Raw genomic sequence first — 23,551 nt, 5'->3', positions numbered from 1 at the left:
GGTGCGCGTTGCGACCTGTAAAATCGCCTAAGCTATTGGCAGTCTTTCGGGGTGCACGGAAATATTGCTCACGGAGGAACAGAACTATCCAAGAAACAGTGGTCATCGTCGAGCCTGATCACTACGACGCGCACTGCAAGCTCGTTGTACGAGTTTGTTTACACTGGGCTTCAATGTTTAGCCGCCATGCTCGCCCGATGAATGTATGTGATGACGCCACCACAGCGTTCCCTCGTGGTATAATGCGAAGCGTACTAAATAACAAATTAGTCGAATACACATTCAGTCTACATCTTGTAAGCTTTAAAATGCTTTTAAACCACGTTAAACTAACTAATAATATTGTACTAAATGCATTTGTTTTATAACTGGCTTGTACGTGTAATGCACTCAGTGGAACGACAAACAAGTGAAAGAAGGCACGACCATGCACCGACGGTATGATCACGTGAGCCCCTGTTTGTCGACCGCCCAGAAGGCAACGCCCAAGGAATGATAGCCACCCAGAGTGAATCTAGATAAACCAATAAAACTGGAGGCTTGTGGAAAGATAAACTGTGTCTCGGTGCCATTTGTGCTTTCATCTTGGGGTGTCGCCAGAGCTCGTGAAGATCCCGAGTTTCGCCAAACTCGGCGCATCCTGCATAGCACCCCAGATCGCTAGTTCGTAAGAGATAAGAGGAATATAAACGTGTGTCTGATAAATGAGGGTGTGCTGCAGGTAGTCCGTCGGGCACGTGCGGGCATCTGTCGAGTTGTCCCAACCTAAGTATGCGATCGCATACTTAGAAAGTAAGTGGTGCTAAGTTCTGGTCTACAGTTCTTTCTTCTTGTTTTCGATGATGGTCTGCATCTAGAAGCATTTTTCATGAGCAGTATGTTCTGATGCGAACGTCGACGATGGGGTAGTCAACAACTTTTATACAAAATGTACACTGTATGCGGCAAATCGAGATTCAAGGGTGTTGCAAACGCAGCAGAACTGTGCTCGAATATTGGAAGAAGCCGATGTGCCCGGCAGTGTACGCCGTGTACATTGTTTTACTTTCACGACTAAGTTCCAAATGCCGACACACAACCGACGGATTCATACACAATAGTGCCGTCTCAGAAAAATAAGCACTGGAAAAGAAAAAAGAAAGATTGTCTGCGCAGTCAGCGGACTTCTAATCAGCGACTTCTTGGCCGCAGGTGCTTGGCACATATTCTTTAATGTATACATCCGACGTGGTTTGCAGTGTGTATATTCTGCCGTGAAATTATCACGACGCAAGATGAGTGACGTTACACGTGATTTTTACCAAATATTGCTACCAAATAGCCTTTACAATGCGAGCTTATTAAACGTGCCGTTAAAGGTGGCCGCCCTGATGGACACATAAAAAAATTTGTCATTATTATTATTATTATTATTATTATTATTATTATTATTATTATTATTATTATTATTATTATTAGAGACGGAAACATACAAGATGACAACTGCCACCGAGAGAGGCACAATGCCCGCCTAGTCTTTCGGGAGGATGGAATGAAAAGAGGAGAGAGGAGAAGACGATAGGAAAGAAAGAAATAGGAAAGAAAATAGGAAACAAACAAATGACAGCGAGACGCAGAAAAGAAAGTAGGAACAACGAAAAATTGTAAAGTAATGTGGTGTCTGAAGACCGCGTCGGTCGATAACATATGCTTGCCGCAGTCATCGTTGTATCTCTGAGACTTACAGCAACAGCCGCACATTCAAAATTTGCGTCGCGGATGTCACCTGTGTCAATAAGTCTGAAATGTAGGTCAGCTCGTACGTATGACGATGCTTTTGAAGCATTTCGTGAATGTGTTACGTTCGTGCACCGGATGTCACGGCAATGACGTCCGGTGCACGGCAATGTGGCAATCTGCATCGTGGCAATGTGGCAATGTGCATACTGGCAATGTGCATGGAATGTTGCTGTGGACGCCTACGAAGCCTGGAAGTCTGAATTCTTCTTTTCTAAGACTGGTTTCTTGAAGCGCTATAGCATCTGGCGAGCTGCTCATTGCGAGGAGCCCAAGGACCAGATCAGCATGCCGCGGCCGTAGGGACCTGACATCCATTGCAGCACAAATGGACGAGGCTTTCGACAAGTGTTCATATTGTTTCTAGTGAAGGCCGTCGAGAACTGGAACGAGAGCCTCGAAAAGTTTCTCTGCGGCTAATGCTGCTGTTGTCTGACAACCGGCAATCAGCGACCTAATGATGTTGACAAGCAACCCAAGAAGGTTGATAAGCTTGGCATCGTCGTTGATTGAGACCATTTTGGGCACCCTATTTACAGTGTTTTCTCCTGTAGACGGCTCCTTGGCAGAAGCTGGTTTGGACGCTTTCGGAGGCGTGATCTCGGTAGAGACAGGGTCTGATGTTTTCGATGGAAGCGCCGGCCACGATGTCGCTTACGGGCAGAAGTTCCGCCTCCCTTCTTCCCTCCGATGCACGATGTCTGCGCTATTCTTCGAACGTGCAGGTACATACTCAGTTGTGGCATTTGCAGCTGCTAGACGGGCGCTATGGCTACGTGTCTTCTCTCCTGATAACTTCATTTTAGCTTTCTTTTTCAGACCCTTTAGCTTTTCCTTCAGTGCGGGACAGTCTTTGTCTGTTGCCAAGTGTTCACCTTTACACTTAGGGCAGCGAGATGTGGGACTGCCGCAAGAATTTACGTCGTGACTTTTGCTACATTCGGCACAGACCACAACACTTTTGCAGTAACCCTGTACATGACCAATCTTTAGACATTTACGGCACTGTAAAGGCCTTGGTACAAAAGGTCAAACTGGGTATCGCACAAGTCCAGCCTTTATATGGCGAGATAGCTTTTCACAGTCAAAGAGTATCTTCACACATTTTGACGAGCTGAGCCTTCGAGCGCTGACAATTTTTCATCGTGGCGTGCAAACGATCATGCTTTTTAAAACGTCGTCTTGAAGTCCTAGTTCAACATCAGATATGACTCCGGCTGTTACATTCCCGCCCTGTGGTATACAAGCCCACGTGTTAACACCACAGAGTTGAGACAGGCCAAGTAGAGTTTGCACTGTCGTCTCATCTGTTGTGTCTACGGCAAGGATATTTTTCCATGGTTTCACTCGAACCTCTTGAATAAGACCAGGGGTCAATTTGAAGAAAACGTCATGAAGTTTCTGTCTGGAGATGTTATCCAAGCTTACCACGACGTCGACAGGCATGAAGGCTACTGTCGTAGTCACGATGCTGTTGTATATCATGGTCGTTTCACTTGAGGACGACGTCGAGTACTTCCGTCTTGAACGCCGATGCTTAACAGCTATAAAGATATTCGAGCCATCCGACCTTGCGTCAGAGTCATAATCGCCAGCTTCTGATGCCACTGAAGAGCTGAGGCGCCTCCTTGTAGAGGGAGGCCTGTTCCTGCCGCAAGACGTGTCCACCACCAAGTCCTCCATCGCAGGCTTTGCGGGGAGAGTGTCCCAGCAAAGCAGGAATCTTGAGGGCCAGTACAAACAGCACGGGGTGTTGCTGATGCATGATGAAGCACAAAATTAGAAAAAACTTCAGCATTAAAAAGAAACCACCAACCGAACGCAAGAACTTCGTCGCCATTGTCCAATGAATTTTTTTTTTAATGCATGTAAGGTTGCCCGCATAGGAAGGCCACTATTTCACATCAAGGTCGCCCGCCACGGCTTGTCGATGGTATTGTCGATGGTAAACCTTACTGACGTCTGCGCTGTGTCTCATTGTCGGAGTATACACGTACTTTTCCCGTATGTTCACAAGGCTACAGCCTGCAAAATCTTGTAGTCAACTTTTTCCATCGGTCAATTTCTTCTGCATTAGCACGCGAGGCGCATGTATAAAACACACCTTGCGTTTTAAATAAACAGCAATAGACCTGAGAATATTGTGGCCATCCAGCATTAAATACCGCTCGTTGTCGTGACAGCGTCCTGCGCACTTTTTCGATGCAGTAAGTGGCGCAATACGCAGTGCGCCATGCGCATAAACTTACGGACCATCCTGACTGCAGCTTTCTGTCACGTTCAAGGTTGTTCTCCTAGCAATGAAAACCGCGAAAGATAATTGCACATACTGGACTGTGAATAACGCCAACCCTACCTATTTATTTATTTTATAAGTACTACCAGCCTTGTACCAGGCCTTAGGCTGGAGTGGGCATTTGGAACAGAACAGAAATGTCAAACAAGACAGCAAACACTGAACAATGAAGTGCATAATGAACAGCACAACAAAAATCGTTTCAGCATCATGATTTGACGGGCAGAGACAGGGGATGAGTGCTATGATTTGCACAAGTGCAGAAAGAAATGATAAAGCTATTCGGCAGTCAACAATTGTGGCGGGTAATGCGTTCCATTCGCAAACCCTGCGCGGGAAAAATGAATTTTAAATGCGTTGGTCCTGCAGGAAAAATCTCTAGCCTTTCCATTGTGATAAGAGCGCTTGCAGTGGTGGTTCGGCGGTAGAATATATAATCTTTTATCTATTCCCAATTGACTGCTTTACAGCAAGTAGAAAAGATCATTCTGTCGCAATAACGCCTTGTTGCAAGGTTTTCCAGTTCTGCAGCTTCTTGAAGAGATGACGGGGACGTGCGCCTGCTTTACGAAAATAAAGCTCGCTGATTTTCTTTGGACTTTCTCAATTTTAGTGATGTTGGTTTCTGTGCGTGGATTCCAGACAATCGCAGCGTACTCTAGAATGGGTCGTATAAATGTTTTATATGCTATCACCAGTGTTAAAGCGCTGTTGGCCCGCATAGCCTAAAGCGGGTCAGAGTAAAAGACTGCAGAGCTAAATGAAAAAAAAGAGAAGCAAGAGCAACGTCGATGCACGGAATTCACAACCGTCCTCATGATGCCATAATATGGGCCGAAATCGTTGCGGAACGTTTGTAATCACGGAAGCTATACAGACGCATGCATATCATTTACCAGCGCTCAACTATTGACGCTCGAAGAAACATATACGGTGTCGGAACGCGGTTGTAGTTTACGCGCTTGAGCAGTTCCTGCCAGTCTTCGGCCTATACTTGTCCCCGTTTTTGTTCCGCAACTCGTGCGATAAATTGTTATCGCTGTGATCATATTCTTCATCCGACTATATGAGGCATTGCGCGCACTTGGTCATGACTAGCTGACAAAAAGGAAGACGGAAAGCTGTCCCTTTTACGAACGTTTGACCTCTTTCATGTCTTCTGCGTTTTATTTATGTAGTATCTGTCCATCCACCTCGTCCCATTTCAGCACTCACAACAGCGTTGTGTATTCCTTTGCGGCTGATGGCAAGTATTCATGTAATTCCGTTTTTTCGTTCTTTCGCAATGTCTGTGCACTGGTGCTCAGTATCGTTTGAACCACGAGCAGGCTATCGGCAACTCCCTCGTTTGCATAAGTATACTCTACTTTCCTCGGTGCACGCCCAGGCTCGCTCGCGCGTTTCATTGAGCGCGCGCGGTTTTGGACGCCCTCTAGTGTAAACTCATACAAGCAGACAAGGCGTAGGGAAGAATAACGCCTCCAAGACCGGATTCCTCAGACAAGCGCTCGCCATCCACGCGAGATGCCATTGTTCGCCTCACCTGTTCGCCCTCGCCCCTGCCCGTCCACGTACAGCGCGCCTGCATCGCTGGGTGAAGCGGCTGTGGATGTCGGTGAAAGCGGGGGGCTTTGCTATAATCTCACGTGCTGGCGCGCAGAGAGACTTCCGGTCGCAAGCCGAGGCGCGTGAAGCTTTTCTCGAAGGGGAGCGCGCTCATCACTATTTGAAGCGCCGGGCCGACGAGCGAATCGAATCTCCTTCGCGCAGAGTTGGGCGTTAGCGGTGAAGCCAACATCTCGTTCTTGAGTTGTAAAGAGCGGAATGAGGTTGAGATAAGACAGAGAGTTCTCGCTAGACTTGGTCCGGTAATTCCTCCGGCCTTTTCCCATTAGCTTGTCCGATACCTTCTGCATTCTGCCGAGAATATTCGTTAATTTTATCCGCTATTCACTGGTGGCCGGGTTATCAATTATGCAACGGGATTCTATACAGAACTCTAATGCGACAAATGTGTGACTTCAGTGTCATGAAACGAACATCTGGGTATCGGCGGCGGTCGCAGGAGTTGTCGCGTTCAACAGGATTGCACTCGAGAATTTAACGTGCCTGCTCAAGGATGAAATCACAACACTGCGGTTATTCCTCGGGGAAGTCAGGCGTACACATTAGATGTTTTGTATCGACTTAAGCTGACCCAATGCCTGTCTGCTGCTTAACATTTGTTTTATATTCTCAGGATTGCTTGCACTATGATTGTTTACACGGTTACCAATGCCTGTCTGCTGCTTAACATTTGTTTTATATTCTCAGGATTGCTTGCACTATGATTGTTTACACGGTTATGATTGTTTACACGGTTAGCAATGCCTGTCTGCTGCTTAACATTTGTTTTATATTCTCAGGATTGCTTGCACTATGATTGTTTACACGGTTATTTGTCGTCTCCTAGTGGCCTACATAAGCTTGAGGCTTTGTTAAAGCCGAAACTGCCATCACGAATCCCCTGCTCCAAAGCAGCATTGAAAGCAGCCTGTGGATCAGGGAGTCATTCGCGAAAGCTCACTCATTTCGCATTGTAACGGCTAGCACGCCTACGTGCGACTCCTGCGTCACTGTAGAAACTACTGAACGCGTCCTGTGCTTCCTTGTTCCCCCTAAGACAACCAGCGGCTCCCTCTCCGGAGAGTATTAAACCAATTAGACTGAAAACCGTTTTCAGAAGCCAAGATCCTTGGACCAAGGTCGTGTACGTCCCTGGCGCAGAAAGCAACGACGATGTTATTACGATGCTCGAAGTCGACAGGTCTCTGCTACCGTTTATAGACTTGGTGTGCACCTTCAAGTGTGCACGAAACTAGTTCTATCTCTTTTTATGTCCCTTCCCTTCTTTCTCTCTTTTCACGTCTTTATTCTCTCCACTCAGTGCAGGGTAGCAAACAGGATGTGCGTCTGGTTAACCTCCCAGTCTTTCCTTGCTTCTCTGTCTCTCTTTTTTTGGAAATGCCCCTGGTTTCACGCAATACAGCGTCCATGGGTCAATTGGTTCTCGCTAAGTGTGGCCAGGACCTTTCGTAAAGGGAGATTCAGCTGTCCCCATGAATGGTAAGCTTCATACAAATTTAGAACAGATCCCCTTGGTCCAAGCGGTACGAAGATCTCTCGATCGTTGGCGACTGCGCGAATCAGCGACAGCGGCCGGAGCACGATCGACATGCGCAGCCTAGTTCGCTTCCCTTGCGCGAGCTTTGCAGTATTGATCAGCTGAGGTCCCTGTTGCCGCGAAGGCGTTCTGAAGTAATTTCCTTTGGCGCCAGAGCCCCGACTACTGCGGCTGGTCACCCGTTGCTAGCTGATTCCTTGTCTACAGCGCCGCAAGTTTTATGCAGCCTGTCTTTCTTCCTTTTATTTTTGGAAAGACAACTAGCTTGCATGCTTCTTCATTGTTCAGCATGACCGCACCACCATCCATCGCCTTGCAATGTCGATAGCGCCGATCGCGTTTCCCTTAATTGCGCTGCTCGCAGAGGCAAGACTGAAAAATTCGGGGAGCCGCGGAATGCCAAATCAGTGCGCAACCAGGATCTATCGCATTCCTTACGATGGAGCCACTCGAAACTTTCTTGTCCGCAAGCTTCCTCTAACAACTTTAGGCGCACGCATAAAAGGAGTGGCTCCTTTTCCATTGACTGTTTCATGTGTTTTCAAAATCCAAAATATTTCAATGTTTTAAAGTTTCTAAAGCAGCGCAAGTACTCAGAAGTAGTATCTATAATGTGTGTTACAACGTTCACGCGCTATCTATCGAAGGGAACAACCTCATGCTCAAGCGTTTAGTTCTTTTTCATTTTCCTTTTTTTGTGTTAAACATTTCTCTTTGCAGTAATTTTTACTACTCAAAGCGAATTAGGCCATCGGTAAGTTAAATAGAATAACAGGAGGCACGCGCTTCGAACCACCCCAGCTGTGCCCCTAGCTAAATCTACGCACTGAAGGGAACCAGCCCAACATTTACGCTAGCCACTCCAGCGTATAGTCTATTGCCAGCAAGGTGAATGCGTGTTTAGGGCGGCGAAACTCGATGGTCAAACCAAATACGAGACCATCATTAACTTATTTATATAATTACATTCATATAACTATGTTTTTACCGATAGTGACATGATATTTGGTTAACCCTATCTGGAGGATTGTTCCTTCAACAAAAACTCAGGGCCCTTCCACTCCGGGAAGAAGGATGACCAGCGAAGCAGTGTATGTGGGCATCCGCAAACTGTGTAATGGTCAACTGCATCTCGGCAGCGGGTGGGCCCGGCATTGCACTATCTTCGGGATCGGCCCACGTGTGATTCAATGACGTTTTATTCAAAATAGCGCCGCGTCAATCACGACGCGTATTCGACGACGCGAACGCAGATGGCGTATGACGCGGACGCCGGAGGAGAATGCTCGAGTTCTGCGTCGACACACGGACACGATCCTGGGGGAACTAGCTCTTAACAGCTCCGCTGTAAAAAGGAACGCGGAGTTCATAAGGCTGATATAAAAGTGAACAGGGGTCGACAGCGTTCGCATTCATTTAGTTAAATAATATTTTCTTCAGATCATCTGGCTTATCCCAAATTTGCTTTCACTGCTATCATGCCCAGCTAGTCCGGTGCGTGTATGACGTCATTGTAGTCTACCATTTCGTAATAGCATGGCATTCGCTTTCGCAACCGTTTTAACTGTATGTATCCTGCAGGCTTCCGTGCTCGAGATGGATCACGAGAGACTCGGATATATTCCGAGCATTTCTGATATATTCCGCCTCAGATTGATGTAACCACAAAGAGGTTGACTCACCATTTACAATGCTATCGCGATCGATAGCACTACATCACGGATTGAGTGGCTAGAACACTACCGACATTCAAGGTCTCTCTACCTCTTCTTCATTCACTCACAAACATCTCTTGTTCTCTGTTTCGTCCAGTGACGCAGGCAAGGGCCGCAATAACATAAAGTAAAAGCATAATATCAAAGAAGCACGTAGCAAACGTGCGAAGAAAGTTGTGTCGGGCAAAAACATCAGCAACCTCTCTGGAATGTGGATTAATGTCTCCGGGCGTTGGCATTCCATCCTGCTGCGTGACGTAAATTGTGCGGTGTCCAGTCCTGGCGTAAGCAGCGCATTCAGTCACCACGGAAAGGGTTCCTCACTTTGCCTCGAAAGCGATAAAATGAACTGATACCACTGGACGGCCCGCCATCAACGAAGATGGATTGTCGCAAGCACGCGAGAAGGTTGAGTAGACACCGCGTAATGGAAACGAGCTTGAGAAGCCAGAAACTTTTTCGACGCATTCCCAAGCACGTGCCTTCATTTTATTGCCAGGTGTACGTTCTGGTACGGGCCGTGAAAGAAATGCTTGCCTTTCTTTCGCCTTTGTGTGGCCTACACTGTAGGCACATTCTCTTTGAAGTTTATCCTGCAACTTCCGCGTCGCGTGCGTGTTTATACACAGCTAAGGCCAGAAACGCAAAGGCTATGCTAGAAACCTACGGATCTGAGCAATCATCCATTCTCACGTCGAACGATACTTGGACCGTGGCCAGATAGTGGCCTCGAAGAGACAACTTTAGGGGTGGTGAAATATATTTTATAAGTACGGACATGCGTTCGAAACACTATAGGAAACATTACAGGCACTCACACTCCTTCATTGTTGATGTGTAGTATTTTCTCTCTTGTATGGGGTAGCATATATGGGCGTGCGAAAATGCACTTTTCATTTTATTTTGCATTATTATTTTTACTTTATTGTTTTTTTTATTAAAAAATGTTTTTTTCCACGCTATCGAAGGGGAGTAGATGTAGGCTTACTGCTCCCAACCTCTCCAGTTAGACCCCATTTAACTCGCGCCTTAATGTATAGTCGAGGCTGACCGTAGTCAAGGGAAAAGTATTTTGTCAAAGGAAAAGCCACAAATTTATTTGAGGCTTTTATCAGCGCTAAAGGAACGCCATCGTGACAAGTGAGGCGTCTAGAAACCGAAGCGCAGCTCGACTGCTGCTTGTAAATCGAAGCCTACATACGTAGCGGGCGTTTCTTTCATCGCGTCTGATCACGCGTAAACACTGGCTCGGGCCACAAGACGTGGCGTACGTTGGCTCTTTTACGCATTTCGAAGCAAACGATGTCCTTCGGCGCGTCGTTTGGTAAGCTCTATTTGAGTTTGTCGTCAGCAGCACAGAGAACGCAGCCGCGAGACAAGTTGGACAGTCAAGGCAACACCGTGGTCGAGGCTATCTGGTGCGGGAATTGACTTTGTGAACTACAACAACGAGCATGGCGTATAACAGTGGAGATGTGTATAGTAGAGCACGTTGGTTGGATTTTTTGTCAGTACATAAATATGCTTCATTATTGCTTTCTTTGTTTGCAATCAGTCATTCACAATTTAGTGTTCTTGGTATGACAACTGCAGACTACTAAATGATGGTGCAATCAATATGAGGGAATGAATGGCAGTGATGTGGCTCTTTTCTTTTTCTTTGTTTGCGCTATGTTTTTACGATAGAAACGACTTAATTATGGACATAGCAGCGGCATTTATGAATTCAATTGGCTCCACCAAACTGCTGACCTCGTAATGTATAGTTGCAACAGTTGGCATGTTTTGCAGTTATCTTCTCAGCCCCATCGACACTGCCTTTGTTAATAAGTAAATTTGACCAACGCTGCTATTACCAACTGAAGTAATTAGAAAGCTTTGACTTTGCGCTGCACGTGATGGTGAACCGTGATACGAGCTCGGTCAGGCCCTCTGCACATGCGCCGCCGCTCCTCGGCAACGCAGTAGGCATGCCGATAGGTCAATGTTTCAACACAGTCGTCGCGTAATGTGCTTGCTAGAGGGTGGAATCAAATTAATGGCGCAGTGACGAATTAAGACTTAGGGGTGTTTCGCATTGCCCACGCATCATAAACGCCAATGCTGCGGCGTTGATTGCAAGTTGAAAATAAAAAAAACTTTCCCGGCTTGGTTCCGTCAGTCTACTAGCCTAACAGCATCAAAACAAACAGCACTTCTCAATGACAAGAACTTTAGAACATACGTAACTATTAGGTTAATACTGAACTCTTGTGCTTGAGCTCCATTATTCTTTTTAAACACTGCAGATCGCGTATGAATAACTCACGACTGATCTGTTGATGTTGTTATGTGTCATGTCAGGTACATGCGCAGATACGTCGGCCGTCTCGTCTCCGAAACTCAAGTTCTATGCGTGTTTTCGGACCCCTTTGTACGCTATCACGCTTGTACACTTGGGGTACTGTGTGTGTTCCCCCTTAGCGTCGCGCTTGTACTCTCTTCTGTTCTTTCCTTTACTCGTGCGTAAAGTTTCGCAAATTTTTGTGATGTTCGGTTGTCCTCAGTGTTCTCACTCTTTCTTGCGCTTTCAGTTTTGCTTTCCCTACAAAGTAGAGTAGCCGAATATACGCTGGCTATATTCAAGTGTATGCACACGGTTCTTGTCAAATTATTCTACAGCTGCCTTGGTCACTCCAGAATGCAACCGAATACAGGTGTTTAAACTATTTCACACGACATCATCAACAACAGCAGAGCTTTCTACAACATTGTCTTTCTTCCGGTATACAAATTCGCGCGTGACTCGCAGGCAGCTTTGTCTTCACTTCATGGCGACATAAGCAGTTCGCAAAACATCGCCTTAGTCTACAAGACGGTAAAGGAACTCACAAAAGCAAGTCAAGGGAATCGCACAATAATGTTCCAATGGATGCCTGGCCACTGCAATATCCCTGGAAATGTTGGAGCAGACAAGGAAGCTGGACAAGCGCATGTTAGTTAAAGCAAGGCGAATTGCGGCACCTACTGAGATCTCGGCCCGTAGTTGCAAGGCGGCATGGTTTGATCAGAACTCGAAATCGGTCTCCAGGTTCTGTCTCCAGGTTTATTTGACATTCGCCCATCGCTTCAGTTTAAAATCCCGTCCACATTAAGTACAACCAGAGCCTTTTAAACGTCATTCACCGTCTGCGGCTCGCTACCACATACACAAAACACTTTTACATTTAATTTCAAGGGCTGATAGTCGCGAATGAACTTGTGGCCACACGGATGAGGATGTACAGCATCTTCTGGTAGAATGTCCGCGATACGACAAACACAGCCAACGCTTAGGACGTCATTTAGTAACATTATACCGCAGGCATTTCAGCCTCAGGAAGATGTCAGGTCCTTGGCCAACATGCTCATTGCAAAGACGAGTGTTACTGGCCCTTAAAAAATTTCTGGAACCGACTAATATTTTCGGAAACTATTGAGTAGAGTGTTAAATGTGATAAGCTCAATCAATGTTTTTTTTTTACCCAATTATGTCTGGATTCATGTACCTTCATTTGATTCTAATCCGTGCTTTCTTATGTGCCCTGATTTTAGTGTAGTTATGTGACCGGACTTTGTGTTTACTTTAGTGCACCTATGTGACTGGACTGTGTTGCTTTGTTTCTGAGCTGACTTTCAGTTTTAGTGTGGCATTAGTACACGTACTTATGTGACTGGACTTTGTGTTATTATGATTTGGTGTGGTCTTTTAGTTTTAATGTGTTTAAGTTACATTTATCTTTAAATCTATCTGAAATCGAGTAGCCGGCGCCAGCTAAAGGCGACAACCTCTCCTAAGTGCCAAATAATAAAAAGAACAGTAGCCGGTGCCAATGAAGGCGTCAACCTTTAATTTCATTACAATTTAAAGAATAACATCAGAACACCACTAATAATTTGTCCCGATCGGGATTGGAACATGCAATGGCTGATTTTACCATTTATATGTTACTGTAACCACGGAGAACAAGCAGCAAGGGTCAATTCCGACAGAGGAGGGCGGTCTGGCTGCTGTCATGCTTTTATGCTATTGCGGTAACCAACGTGGTAGCCAGCGGTATAAGACGTGTATGTACAGTGGTCCAATCACGCATCACGGTAACCTATATCTCCCGTACTACGCGAAGCCCATACTCTCTGTTAACATGTTAGTGAGACACGTGACAATCAGTTCGCAATTTAAAGCTGTAGTACCTACAATGGCCTTTATTTTTTTTTTAGCAGGCTGAGACCGCGAGAGTACCTACGAGGCATGGTGTGAGCAGTGACAATGTACAAAATATATGTTTTTTTCCACGTAGCTACAACCGCGGAAAAGTTCTGCGAAGCAGAGCTGTGGCATAGGTCGCAGTGGCACGTTGTACAAAAGTAGAAAAGGGGCCAATATGCATCGCAATGGACTAGCTATTTTTTTTTTTTCCCGCATTGCTAGCGTAGCTTGTCTATATCTTGCACGCCATAGCGACGCAGCTGGCTGATTTCCATCGATCCATTAGGCGCCACCACTGCAACTCTTGGGACTAGTGTTGAGCACACGTCGGTGGCTGGTTTTCATTACCTATACAATCACAGCAGAAAGACACACCCCCACACCTGACTTAGTCATAATGGTTGGTCACAGTCATCTGGTACTTTCTTAGTGCGCACCAAAGCAGCCGAATAAACATTTTGTGCGGCTTCCAAAGGAGATATCAGACCTCGTGTGGCCAAGTATTCTTTACAAGTTTTGCCACATCAGGCACTTCCAGTTGTGTTGCGAGTGCTCTTCTGCGTTCTCTCTCTCTCTATGTTTTTTGTCTTCGGAGCCTGGGCAAGAGGTGGGAGGAGGGGGGGGGGGGGGCGGAGTGGTACAAAGAGGTTAAAGTAAATTAAATTATATTATGAGGTTTACGTGTCAGAACCACTTTGTGATCATGAGACACGCCGTAGTGCGGGACTCCGGAAATTTGGACCACCTGGGGTTCTTTAACGTGCACCTAAATCTAAGTACACGGGTGTTTTCGCATTTTGCCCCCATCTACGAAGAGATTATTATACTGCATACCAGAAGTGCATACAGTTTCCTTGGAACACGTCATTGCTAGCTGACAGTTGATAATACCACCCTAAATCTGTTCGAAGGCCTACTGAAAAATCATTCATAAAAAGATATTTTTACGGAACGATCGATATTTGGATGAACGCGAGGTTTCGCGGAGCGATGAAGACGAGGATGAGGTTTCTTGCACGTGGCCCGGATCAGACATCTTCTCTTACGCTATACTGCCCCCCAATTCATGGCCGATCTCCCGTAGTGGGTTGAGCCATATCCATGGGCACCAAACCAAACCTAGATTTCTTTGTAAATGTTTTGTAAATATATCCTTCGCCTACGTCTCGCCTCCGACACAATATGTATATCACCGTTAAGTGGTCCACCGGCTAAGTTTTCCTCTAAATTTCCTATTACTTAATAATTCTGCAAGTTTCATCGGCTACCAAATTCGAACCTTTCTTTCCATCCGGTTGGAATGAAGCAATAAAGTAATACTAGCTTCGCGGAACGGAAAAAGAATGGCATTCTTTTTCATATTCGCCCCTATCCAGGACTCGTCTTCTATATGTTTCGGGTGTATCGCTGTGTATAATATGGCCGGAATCTTTTTTTTTTTTACTCCTTTATCTCACCTCTGTCTCGAAAACTCCGGATAGCTTATTTCAGCGGGCATCTGTCACCAATGATTGTAACTCGAAAATTCGCGGCATGCTTTTGACTCCTGCAATGGCCTTTACGCCTTTAGCTGCCTTGTCTTCCGTGGAGCAGGCGAGCGAGTGGGAGATTGAGTGACAGAAAAAAGAAGAGGTGGGAAGGAGAGGGTCACTCTATTCCTGTCAAGCCGTATACTGCAAACCGATTTGCACCCTTAAGGGTGCTTTCTGTCTGTAACTTCCACCATTATACCCTTTACTGGCGTAATGTCATTTATACACTCTAAAAACAGTTGCACCCTTTGGGGTGTGTATTTGTCCCACAACGATAATCGTCATCTGTCTTGCCCGCGTTTCCTTTCTTTAACGCTGCGAGCCCGGTACTTCCCAGTCACGAACGGCATGCGCGTTATCAGTGTGACGCAGAATTCTCGACAGGAAAGTAGCGAGCGCCGAGTTTTCAAGAAAGGAAACGCAAGCAAGGCAGATGACGATTATTGTTGTGGGACAAATATACACCCCAAAGGGTGCAAACTGTTTTTAGAGTGTAGGCCGGGTTAGACCCTTAAATGGCCGCTCACCAGGTACCACAGCAAATTTTGATTATAGGCTGGAAGTTGTTACGTGTCTTCTAGGGAGCGTTCTGCCGCAAACATTCTTCAAATCGGCTCATTAATAGCCGAGATAGAAATATTTTAGTGCCGCAAACCCTTGATTTCAGCAGGCGCGCTCCACTGCCAAGCAAGACACTTTTTCTACTCGCCCCGTCTAGCTTCCTCAAGCAAAGTTATTTGAAGTTGCATCAATAGATGCAAAGTTTGAGAGCACCTTTAATGCAGGCGTCCGCGTGGGTTTACCTGAAAAAAAAAAAAAGAAAGAATGTCTTGAAGGTTTAAGCAAACTGTATGACGCTGAATTACCTTTCCGCGCTGAGGATGTTTTTTTAATAATAGTAAGTGTTGCATTCTTTAACAGCGCGTTCTTTGATGCGTGTCCTTTTTTCCTCACCTCTTTCGAGGTTTTCAGACACCAAGAAATGTAATGCAAATTTGCAGTAAAATGTACTAAAAGGAAATAGATAAAATAGCAGCAGATCGACCCGCAGGACACAGGCACTGCATGCGGAACAAGGTCGGCTCTGCTTGAATGGCCGGTCACGTCTCTGGCAGCCCGGCGGACGAAATCTCTCACGAAGGGTCCCCAAAATTTTCTTCAAAAATGCGACCGCCGGTCCAGCTGCGTTTCCTACCACAACATACAGATTATTCCACATCACGTCGTTTCTTTTTACTTCTTTCTTGCAGCTATAGCTTTTATAAACGTCCCGACGTGGGAGTTTTTTAGCATTCGAAATATCCTTTCCGTCTTATTTCAACCGGACCTTAGGCACACTTGTGGTTGTGTCTCAGCACAGGAGCTTAACTTTGAAAATCCTTTTGTCGAAAGTTCCTAGGTCTGTCTGCGTCATGAATAATATCGCTATCCCTCAAGGGATCACCGAGACCGGATGACAATATATTTGAGAGGCCAGCTTCTGCCCTGCTCTCCTGTCTCACTTCTTTAAAGCTGCGCACACTTTACGACAGCCCGAACTACACAAAACAGCCGGTCGAAGTCCAGGTCTCGCCTATTGTTGCAGCCCCAGAGAGCCTCCCTCTTTTCTATTCTAGCCTCCTTGTTTTCTATTCTATTACTACTCGTCTTCAACGCAACTTGGCACTCCTCTTGTGAGGCTCTGGCCGTATATACCACCCCTCCAGTTGCGTAGGTTCTATCCGAAATATTAGAAAACAATTTTACGTGCTCCTCTCAGACGCTGCGATCTTCAAGACCCGATGGTCTGTTAATAACTAATTTTTTTCGGCACCGCTCTCTACTGCCCGTCGGACGCATTTGTGCAACAAGAAATACGTACACGCGTATAATTTGTTGTACCATAATTGGGCTCGAACCCTGCTTGTTCCCTGCACGTGTGTAACCATCAACTTTCTAAAACGTTGCTAACTCATAAGAGACTACAAATATTGCTTCTCATCTGGGGCCTTGATAATCTACGGTGGTTTGATGACTGAAGCGTCACCAGTGGCAGATAAAGCCGAAATCAGCTTTGGTACGTCGTCGCCTGCTTTTTTGCGAAGTTTGCTTAAACGGCCTATCCGGTTGAGAAAAGGCGCTGAATTAATAGTGCGGAAACAGGCAAGAACAGGAGGAAAACAGGAGTGAAAGCGAGTGTTTGTCTCAGTTCTCTTTCTTCCTGTTCTTTCGTGGAATTTCCAAAGCTTTTCGTTCGTAAGTGCTGTTCGTTATTCGCTCGCTGCTTCGCTAATGATATATCCATCATCACGATGTGGCTGACAACAGTTCTTAGGGAAAATTCTAATAAAACATGTTTTTTTTTTTGTGAGTACGGGTCCTTGATTGTATCCGTGCTGTGAATTAAGCATCCTAGATCACCAACTAGCTCGGTACCATACCTTGAGAATACGTACTAGTTGGCTCTTCGGGCTCAGAGTGCTCGAGTGCTAGATCAGAGTGCTAGATCAGAGTGCTAGATCAGCTAGAGTGAACACCTAAAGTGGGCAAATGTGGCTCACGTCGCGTCTGTTGCGCAGTACAGAATTCTAAGCCCCGACTATTACCGACGAAAGCAACAAAAATCTTGGGTTCAGAAAAGCTTTTGCCACTGATTATTCCATCGCCTTTGGGCTAATTTCGATGCGATACCGATTTTTTTTTTTTTTTTTGCTCTGTGTGAAGTGAGCCAACGTATAAGTGTGAAGCCTTATTCGTTGGGTTAAATCCTGAGTAGCGGCTTACTTTTTTCCGCATTCTAACGAATGTTACATCTATGTGTGACTCTTGCAGAAGAGAAGACTCTACTGAACACCTTTTGTGCCTTTGTTCCCCCGGCACGACATTGAGCATGAACCTCTCCGGACAGCATCAAACGAATATCCTTGGACCATATGGCCGTCCACCTCTCTCGTGGAGAAAATCACGAGAGCATTACGCCACTGCGTGCGTGCGTGCGTGCGTGGCTTGCCGTACCGCTTGCCGCATATGGCGCTTTTATCCGTCACACCAAGCGATAAAAAGAAACGCAGCGTATATATGACGCCAATCTAAGTGTTTCGTCGTTTGCCGCTCATTTCAGCCGTTCTTCTTTAAAGCTAACACAAACTCGTAAAACTGACGGCGCTGACTTTCGCCTTTCTCTTTCCGCATGTCTTCATATTTTTGTTCTATTTCTTTCCTGTTCTTCATTTTTTTAAGCTTTCTGGCTAACTATTTTCAGCGGCGAAGTCTGTTTACAGTCTGCTGTGGTATAAAAACAATTTTTTTTTTCCCTCGTAGTCTCTCCTAAAACAGCGTAACGTTTGACGCCATTCCTCTCACGAAAGTGCTAAATCATACCCGGTAAACAGCAAGTTGCTGCAACGTCCAGCAGGAAGTGGTGTTTTTTTCTTTCCTGTGTTTCTTTTTTTTCTTTTTTTTTCACTCTGAACCGGGAAGCGCGAAACACATTAAACAGGCGAGATTTGCTAATATATTCATTCGGTTTTCAATGACATGCATTCGTTCCTTATCAGGGCACGTAATATGTGGGATCTCAAGAGGGAAGTATAGAACGCTTCCTTTTTTTTTTCTTTTTTAATAAATGCGCATTTCAGAGATGGAAGTATCTGTTACAGTGATGTGTCCTTGCTTCTTTCCCAACGACGAATCCACTAGCGGTTTTCGTGTGCTTTAAGTCTCGTTTCTTTAACGTATTTGTGCTGTTTGCGCAGGACTACGTTTACTAGGTTTAGTGTTTTCTAGAACTTAAGATATTTTAAGTAGACTTCTCAAAACGTCCGTCTTTGATGCGTGAAAAAAAATAGGTTAGAATTGTTCACTAAAGAAAGTTAAATGATACAGGATACAAGAAGTGTACCAGTAGTGCCAGTAGTAGTAGCAACGCCCCAACAAAATAACAAAAAATGCCACTAAATAAAAAAGGCATTCGGACATTTTTCAGGGTTTGAACCAAGGACCTTACAGTCGTTAAGTCATTGGCATTAACCCCTAAGAAAAACTTGTTTTGTAAGCTTACTTTCCTGGTTAACGAAACAGTTTTGGTGGGTCGCGCTAGAAGTAGCATGAGAAAATATGACGTCCCTCCTTTTGTATTTAAAATTAAACCCGGAAACATGTTCAAGAGCAGACCGAGCAAGGCACGCTGACTACTATCTTTCATGCTTACTTTTGCAGCTCCACAAAAGTCGGGTGCTCGACGTCATAACTATTGATGACATAACCAAGGAGCATTGCCATTAATGCAAAGATAGCTCGTCAGACGAATAACGCTCGTTTCGACTGAGCGAGCATGCCGTTAACGTACATGCAGATTAGCCATAACAAAGGTGGCAGAGTTGTGACGTCCGCACGTCTCGTATATACTAGACATATTAGAATAAACCAATTTTGCAAACTATCAAAACGAGGCACGGGAGCATTAAATCCGCATCTAACAGCTCCCGCATAACAGCTCCCCGTCCAAAAATCTTGCTTCGTGATGAAAGACTGTCTCGGCAAATCGCTTCAAAATTCTCGCCGCGGCATTTCGAGCCGGAGAACGCGTCTTGCGAATTGGTCGTTCGGGGGTATCCATACAGCATATGGCGAATAAGCAGGGGAAAATTTACTCGCTGGAGTCTCTTCCAAAGTCAAGCAGTAAGCAGTGCTTAGTTCGGCGAAGGCGTAGGCGCGAGGCACCGTGGGCTTCGTAATGCTAATAAAGGATGCTCGTTGGTGGTTACGTCATATATGGCACTGCGCTGAATGCCGTCCAACTACTGGAAAGCAAACGAGGCAGATGCAACATCGGCGGAGTGCTTCGTAGTCTTACCTCTACAATAAAATAAAGGAATAAGAACAATTGCAACTACCCTTCCTTCTTTTAGGATGTTGTCTAAGATGCGAAACCTTAGCATGGATTCAAACAGCTTTACGCTATTCAATCTGTTAAACTTCCTTGGGATACAATGGGATACAGCAAATAGAAGACGCACACTTTATTTGTTCTCTTTGTTGTCAAACTGTAACAGAAATGTCAATGGCAGCGTTACAAAGGGACGTTAAAACCTTTGAAATTATAAACGTTCTACTGTAATTTTTTTCTTGTTTGCTACTTTTCTGGAATGAGGTGAGGAGAAGGGGGGGGTACACAATAAAGTAAAGTTGGGAATAATACATGAGGCAATCTGAAACTTCACGTCGCTGTCTAGTTGGTGAAGGCGGAGCGCAATACAGGCAGGAATAAAATCGAGAAAAGGCTGAAAGATTAAAACAGAGTCGGTTCCAGTTCACTACCATGTGTTTGGGATCTTTTCAAACTGCAAGCGTCACGCACTCTGTAATACTATACAACAGGGATGGTTTCGATGGAGTAGCTTTTTATTTTCTTTTTCTTTCCTTTACATAATAGGGGACGCTGGCGAACAAATACAGCACGGCTGTATTGTAATAGGGGCTACAGTTTGATGTATAGCTTCGGGTATCTTTTTCTTTTGCACGAGAAAGCGCAAAAAAACAACGATAACACACATACAACGACATTATTGTATACAAGTCAAGGTAACACCACGACACTACAGAGAAAATATGAAAGTAATAATGTGAGCAATATCACATAACACAGCGACATTAGAAAGAAACCCTCAAGGAACAATGCAAAACCTCATATTGTCACGTATCAATACACACCGATAGTACAAATAAAGAACGCTCTGATACGAGCAAAGCATTTCTTTTTCTTTTACATGCGTTATAACGCCCAACAATGCCGCTGTCATAAAAAAAAAGTAATGCTAGTAAAGTGCACTTTTGCTTGACTTTGGCCACAGGCGCAATAATTTATTGACTGAGTGGCTTAGAGTTTAATATTATTGAAGACGATTTAAATAAGCGCGCTGGTGTGTCCTGATGCGGGCATTCTTGAAGAAAGTGATATGCATCTTCGTCAACAAAAGCCGTTTCAGCATGGCCTACTGTGCGTAAACAGTGTTTTGTGCAGGCAATGCCCACCCGTAACTATTTTTCTGTTTCGATGTAACGTTAAGGAAACGTTGCATTCAATCAGCGGGATCAAAAGAAAATAGATCGAAGCTCTTGCAATTGGTCAACCCACGCCTTCCTACATATTTTGAATAATGTTGCGTTTTAGAATACAGAGCAATTCACTACCTGATAGTGGGAAGGAATGTCACGTCATCGCTGCATTGGGCTGGTCATGCTGCTGCGTCAGGTGCTGTGTTGCCTGAAGCGTCACATTGTTTCGGTATCCGCTGAAATACTATTTCTTGCGGCGCTTGGCTTTCCTTTATGAGCTCTTTGAGTGTATCATAAATTATATTAGCCTGACACCATTGACGACATCAAATTGGTGCGTTGACGTGCTTAAGCCTGACTCATTATGTCAAGCACACAGAGTGCTCAGTCGGCGCCAAACATTTACAGACAGCAGAATCTGAGGGATGGCTTAGAACTTCCGCACCTGGTATTCATCTTTGCAGCCAGTAAATGCCGTAAAGTTTCGTACAATGACTACGGTAGGAAGCTCTATTTGTTAGTTTTGAACACATGTCTACAATTAACATGAAAGGGAAAGCGAGGAGCAGGCTGGCAACTGGCACCGGAAGGAGCACAACGCCTGCCTACTCCATGGTAAATCAAAACAACGCGCTGCTGCACGGTTTTACTAACTGCTGTCGGAAATAGCTTGGAAGTTTGAAGTTTTCTCACGGTTAGTAAACAAGATTTCATACTAACTTTGTGTGCTCACTGCGGCGTCTTGCGCGATATCATTTTTTTTATTGGAGAAAGGATGCATAGCCGGAAAACACGACACAGATGAATGCTCGCTCCGTTTCTTTCCTCCTCCTCCTCCTCCTCCTCCTCCTTCTTCTTCTTCTTCTTCTTCTTCTTCTTCCTTTCTCTTTTTCCTTTTTTTTTGACGCGTCACATTTGGTGAAAAGCACAGTTCAGTTATATGGCACACTGAATACGTAATTGTGTAGCAAATGTCTATCAGTAAATCCATTTTTACGACGTAGAAACGGGAATGAAGAAGTTGGCTTTTTGGACTGTTATCGCGCGTTTGGGAGTCCCTTATCTACACTATTCTCAGCTGCGCCAGTGTGCGTGCCCCACAAATCCAGACACGCGCGAATGTAAAGCGCCAGTCATCAAGCCAGCCCACGTGACTGAATTTCTCACTGATGGTTTCATGGCGTTCTCGTTTCTTCCCCTGCAGGTGCCGCAGGGAAGAAGAAAATAAGGAAGACGGCAGAAATTCTGGAAGAAAAGACAAGAATTCGAACTCCGTAAGTGCTTCCGCGTTTTGCGATAACAACTCCAGCGTGAATGCAGCCCCCCCCACCCTCTCTTATTTTTTTTTCCTTCAGTATGGCCATGAATGAACTTTCTTTGATACCGGGAAATTTGAGATTCTCTCGATGGGGTTCTACAGCAGCTCTTGCCGATCAAGATGTCTGTTTTCTTCCCTTCCTCTGTTTCTCTCCCTCTCTGTCCTCTTCTTTAGCTTTTGTTAGTTAGTTGGATGAAGGCCGGTGCAGCTCTTTCGACGCTTGCAATGCTCAACCAAGCTACGCGCAATCAAAACACGTCTTTATTGCTCGTTTTCGCTGATAAGCCGGAGAGCGAACTCTTGTCATTTGTTGCCAGAAGTCCACAAGTGGCGTTGATGACGTTATACCGTGGCACCCAAGCACCACGGGAAAGAATTGCGAAGCGCTGAAGCACACGAAAGCCGCTATTTAACATGGCCTGCTCACCTTTTATAGTTCGGTGGTTCTTCCTTTCTCAGATCATACTGACTTCCTTATGCAAATCATCCATCATTATCATCCTACAACGAAGCAGTGTTGCCAAACCATGGATAATTCCTCGTATAGTGGGAAAAATCAGAAGACTGATGGAAAAGGGGGAAATTTATGTTGAATAAATGTGAAACAGGGAAAATGTTTGGTGAGGTCGGTGATGTTTTTTGCGTCCTTTTTTTTTTTTTCGTGGAGCCGAGCCGGGTACTAGCTGTGGCAATAATAATTGCTTTTGCGAGGAACCACTTTAAACTACCTCAATTAGACATGCAGTTTGGAGATTCGACGCATCCTGCATTTGAGTAGCTGTATTTGCGCTCGCAGAAGGCGGCTTGAAGGACTGTTGTAGAGACGCGTATTCCCTAGGGCTCACGTAATAGGCATGATCCCTAAAGGGTAGTAGAAACTATCTCTTGTATGTGCCCACGAACTCTCTCTCTCTCTCTCTCTCTCTCTTTCATAAGTTGCTTTGCAGTGACCTTTCTGGTTATTGTAACTCAAGCAAAACTAAAAACTACAGGAAGATTCAGCAAAGCTATACTTGGAGGATTGTTTGCTCAAGTAGTTAACTGGTCCAATGAAAGGTGACAACCACAAAAATTCAAGCGTTATTTTTATTCCTATCATTACGTTTATTGGCACGTGTTTGTAGAGTAACTTCCTGTGTATAAAAAACCGAACATTGGTCTTTACACTTTATTTTACCGACTACGTATGATTCTTGAAACGTGCTCACGTTGAGCGGAATGTATACTACACTTTGTTCTTAGCCAAAAGGCCGAGAAGCGATATGGAATGTATACCTACACATTTGCGAAGTGCTGGCTGAAATAAGATAATAAAATATTTGAACGCGTGAAGGGCTGACGACGAGGGCTATGCGTCTGAGGCTTAGAAAAAGAAAAACGTTTCATAAAGGCATTGCAAATGGCTTCTTTTTCAACTCCTGAGTGCCGGTCGCACAGGCGTATATGCTTGACTCAATCCCGTCTGTTGGATGTTTTCTAGACGAATG

General features: G+C 45.1%; 1 long non-coding RNA gene across 1 annotated transcript in view; it reads left to right on the top strand.

The window, feature by feature from the left end:
• The window catches only part of LOC129386247 (uncharacterized), a 169,255-nt gene that overhangs the window by 87,430 nt on the left and 58,274 nt on the right, over positions 1 to 23,551 (top strand). Inside the window, exon 2 of the long non-coding RNA XR_008613691.1 lies at positions 21,951 to 22,020. This is a non-coding gene — a long non-coding RNA (uncharacterized lncRNA). The remainder of the gene's footprint in view (positions 1 to 21,950; positions 22,021 to 23,551) is intronic.

Source organism: Dermacentor andersoni, chromosome 4 (assembly GCF_023375885.2).
Source record: "Dermacentor andersoni chromosome 4, qqDerAnde1_hic_scaffold, whole genome shotgun sequence".
Taxonomy (NCBI): Eukaryota; Metazoa; Arthropoda; class Arachnida; order Ixodida; family Ixodidae; genus Dermacentor; species Dermacentor andersoni.
This window is presented reverse-complemented; position numbering and strand designations above follow the sequence as displayed.